Source organism: Octodon degus, unplaced genomic scaffold (assembly GCF_000260255.1).
Source record: "Octodon degus isolate 3935 unplaced genomic scaffold, OctDeg1.0 scaffold00106, whole genome shotgun sequence".
Classification (NCBI taxonomy): Eukaryota; Metazoa; Chordata; class Mammalia; order Rodentia; family Octodontidae; genus Octodon; species Octodon degus.
Window position 1 is genome coordinate 9,026,694 of NW_004524682.1, and position 5,295 is coordinate 9,031,988.

The following is a 5,295-nucleotide window of genomic DNA, read 5'->3' on the forward strand; positions in this document are numbered from 1 at the left end:
TCTGTAGAAATGGCTTGGTTTCCCTCATTCATCATTTATTTGACTAATGACTCCAATAACATTTGTTTTATTATTCAATTATAATAATTTTGTAATTTATGTTACAATTTATTTTTTATCAATCAACTAGCTACAGATTCTTAATTCTCAATGCATAGGGAATTTCCAATTATCTTTATGTGCTTCACATCAACTTAATAGCATCCTGAAGAGAATATATTGTGAAAGACTTCATTTGCAGACTTATTTGGAATTGTTTTGCAGTTTAGTATATTATTTAGTTTTATAATGTTATACTTACAGTTTTTAAGAAATCATTCCCTGGCATAGTGGTACATGCCTGTAATCCCAGCATGTGAGAGGCTGGGATTAATACGAAGAAATTTTTAGTTATATAATTTTGCCATTCAAATTAGCATATAGTTTCAGTCGCTGTAATGTTCCAAGTAAGCTACCAAAAACCATTTGGTACAAATACATTGAGCTCATAAGAAATGCAGCATCTTCTAAGTAATTATAGATTAAAAAATAATATTCTTGCAGGTACAACCAAGTGTACTGTGCAAAATCGGAGAACTAACATATCAATGGATAAACAAAAAATAGGATCTATGTTGTGAAACAAGAGGAAAATGTTCAAATGGCAGGAGGAATGAGGGAGGGGTAAGGAGAAAAGAAGGAAATACTGGAGCCAATCCTTTTGTGAATAAAGAGAGTGAGAGGGTTCGAACCAGGGAGGGTAAGTGGTGAGGATAAAACATCGAGATATATCATGTACAGGTACAAATTCTCTATGATGAATGTGATTATTATATCTATCTAAAAAGTAATAATAAACTTAGAAATATAAATAGGTACTATGAAAAAAGAGACATTCCAATCACCTGTGATCCTTGTGCACACATGTGCTTTGAGCTTATATAAATAAAAGTTCAACTGAGTACCTGGCAAAAGAAAAAAAACAGAACTTATAAAACAATATAAAATAATAAATTGTACATTAATTAAATGTATTTACTAAATTTCACCTAGGAGAATATTATAGCATCTCCCCTTATGAGAAATATATTTATCAAATTAATTTTGAAATGTTTCACATATTTTTTACTTTGTGTTAGCTTTTTTACTTTCATTTTGAAACTGATTACTTTAAGTACATAGGTAATATAGTGTCTGTATAGTTGTATGTGGTATTTTTGGCTAAATTCTAAAGGGCATTAACAGATAAAGAAATTATCTTCAATAACTTTCACTTTTAAATAGCATAGATATCTGAAAAATATTTTTATTTATAAATTCTTTCATAATCAAATGTAAATAAGTTTTGTCAACTGGATTCTGTGGCGCAATGTGTATTATATAGATACTATGTATATATACCCTAATATTTTATTTTTTTCTTTCTTTCTTTCTTTTTTTTTTTTTCAGAGCCAGGGATTGAACTAAGGTCCTTGAGCTTGCCGGGTAAGCGCTTATTCCACTGAGGTATCTCCCCTGCCCCTATTTTATTTTTTTCAATGTGCAAGTTGAAATGTTTAGAACTGGATATCTAGTACTAATTCCAAATTTTATCATTACCATGTGCACATGCCAAGATGATCATATAAAATATACATGTATATTTAATAGATTAAATACATATTTTAGAGTATCAGGATTTTATATAGCACCACTTTGATATAACAACCTAACTGCCTTTGTGAAGATAAAAGGAATGTATTTGCATAATCATTTTAACTTAATGTTATATTTTACTTTTGGTCTGTCATGCAGCTTTTTAAATTCCCTCTAATTAATATTTTCTTTTTTAATTTCAATTTTAATTTAAACAGTTATATGATTACAAATTCATGTTCTCTTTACATAAAAAAAATAGCTAGGGGGACCGCGGATATAGTGGCATAAGCACTTGCCTGGCAAACACAAGGTCCCGAGTTTGATTCCTGGTACAGAGGGAAAAAAAAAAAGCTTTTGTGGGTGCCAGCAAGACATCTCAGTGATGTAAAGCATCTGCTGGGCCAGGGACATAGCTCAGAAGAATAATCCTGTGCCTGGTATGTGCAAGGGCCTGAATGCAATCCCTGTTATCACATACGCACACAGTAATAATAATAATAATAATAATAATAATAATAATAATAATAATACATAAGGCACCTACTTAGGCAAGTTCAGGGACCGCAATTCAATCCCCTCCAACACATGATGCACCAGCCCTACCTCAAGGGCAGGCTAAGCTGGACAAAAAAATAGACAGCTTGGTAGGCATTTGTTTAAACAAACTATTATTTTAAACATTGGCTTTTCAACAATTCGTAAAATTTAGAAAACATGGAATGCCAACTTTGAAAATTTCCAAGTTAAAAAAAATAAGGAATTTAATTGCTGAAAGAGCTTTAAAAGCAAAATATACTTTGTGTTTTGTTTTTATTTTTTTAATTTGAGAAAAGCAGTTGATAACAGCCTGTAAATACATGTGAATATTTTCAAGTAAATTATAATCCTGTGTGTTAATTTCAAAAGAAATGAGAATAAGCAGACAAGTGTTTACCCAAGTTATATATTCACATTTTATTGAAATATTTAGATCATTTTAGTCATTTTACTTAGTATAAATATTTTGAAATAATTTTATATCCATACTGAAACATGTGCTACCATAATTTCACAATTTTACTTTAATTCAGTCACATTATTGTAATTGAACTTCTAAAACATAGTGCCATTCTATAACTATTCTTTAAAATAGTCGTAAGTAGATCTCATGCTGATCAATGCTCTTAATCCTTTAGCATTTAATTTATTAAAGTGCTTTAATGACATATATTTCCTACACAGTATGAAAGGAAAATTAACTACTGTTTGTAAATTATAGCAATTTAACATTTTTAGAATGTTAGTAAATAAAATGTAATTCTCTCCACTACAGGAAAATAAATAGCTTTTCATGGAGCACTGAAGAGAAATATATTTACAGGTTATGAATAAATAAAAATGCAGAAATCATGATGATTTAGCTTAATGTCTCCTACAGCTAAATTCATGAAAAAAGAATGTTTATATTATAAAACAAATATTAACATTTAAAAGCTATTAGAATCCTAAATCCTCATTTTCCTATCCAGCATGCAAAGTTTAGAAATCTTGTTCCCTAACATAAAAAGCTGGCAAATTAAAAAAAACAAAAACAAAAATATCAACTCTTCCTTCATCTGTCAAGAAAAGTGAGATAATATAGCAAATTTCTCCATAATTGGAGAAACCAACAGATAATTACAACTTACCATAATGCAATTACAAATTACCAAAGCAGAATCTAAACTCACAAGCAAAACCCCTGCTCGAAAGAGTGGCAGGCTGTGAAAGCACAAACTGTGATTTACACCTTGCAGGGGGCTTAGTGAAGAAAAGTTTTAAGGCTTAAAAACCCGTGCAGATTCATTCTTATGGCGTCTGCACAATTTTGAGATTTTCAGTCAGTAGCTGTGATAGAGCAGCCCCTGACTTCATTTTGAAGGGAGTGAGGGGGAAAAACATTCTATAACACTCCAGGCATTCTGTTCTTCCTAGCATTGCCTGTTTCCAGAGGCAATGATTTTACCTCAGTCTAGACCATAGGTTTTATTCAGAGCCTACCTGTCCTGAAGTGAGGGAACCACTCCACCCCAGCCATCTTGTCCTTGGATGGAGATCAGGGTGAGCCTCTTGGAGGCTCAGGGAACACCTGAGCATCTCACACTTCAGCAGCACAGGTTTGCAACGTGTTTGAAGACTATTATTGGAAGTAGCTGAAGCTGGAAGTTGATCATATGTATGGAGACATGACAAGGTCAGACTGTTTAATGGGATCAAGTTACTTCAGTCTTGAGAAAAGCACCCTGCCTGGACAATTTCAGTAATTAATCACTAGGCAACCTTGTATGTTGTGATGCTAAATTTACAAGAGTATGAATAAATGTTCATACTGTTGTTCAGTCCTCCTGCTCATGAAGAAGCCTCCTCCAGACCTCAGCTTTTGTCTCTTTTCTTTATTGATTAAATCTGCTTGCTTTTTTTCTTTGGGACCACACCAAGCGTCCTTATAGACCATAAAGTCATCTTATCCTTCCACAACTTACCACCATATTCTAAAAACACATTTATTGAATTTCCTTTTATGAAATACATTTGACTATAAAAAATCCTACAAAGCAGACTACATGACAAAATTTGAACTTACAGAACAATGCAGGAATGTTGGAATTACAAAAATGGCAGTTTAATGCAAATATAGTTAATATCTTAAAGACTATATAGGATAAAGTAAACAATATACAAGAACAGAGGAGTAATATAAAAAATGGATATTGATACATAGTAGGTGCTAGAAAAGACATTATTTTGAGTGACAAAATATTCATGATCCCTCAGTTCCTTTGAGGAAACTTAAATTCCTACTCCTAAATGAAAGAAATCAATCTGAAAAGACAACACACTGTGAGACTTAAGATACACAACATTCTAGGAAAAGTAAAAATATGGTGCTAGTCAATAGAACCATGTTCCCAAGGGCTAAGGAAAATATAAGTGTGAAGTAGAATACAAGACAGTGAACTATTCTGAATTACACCCAAACTGCCAGATACGTGTTAGGTAATGGTGTCTGAATCTATAAAATGTGAATCTATACAATTTGCAGAAGGTTATGAGAATATTTCTTCTGGCAGCTACAGGGTAGAAACCAGGAAGATTTCTTGCAAACCATAATGGTCAGAATAGCCTTGCACTGCATAAACATCCATAGTGAAATATCCATCATACCAAGGTGATAAACACTGCCTCGGACCATTCAAAGTGGATTTCTCTTTACCCACACATACTGCAATATAAACAAACAATGGTTCAGTTACTTTTAAAAATATCTAAACTTTAAAAGTTTGATTCATTATTTCAGAAGCTCTTTGAAGTGCGTAAATGGTTAATGGTGCTTTTTGAAATGATATATGAAATATGTTACTATAAATAATACATTGTGTATAATGCAGCATAATTTGAATTTATATAAATGTTAATAAATATTCTTTTGTACAGCTCAACCTCAATATTCAAGTCCTCAACAACCAAAAAGTAACTCAACTAAGACTAAATTAATGAATGTAAAAATAATGCCTTAATTTCATCTTGTCTGATTCATATGCTCATGTGATCCACTGCACAGCATACTGTACCCACCCCCCCTGCTTACTGTACATTTCTGTTTTTGCATATGACAACTCTATTCCAGGAAGCACAAATGAGACACTTCAGGCTTCACTA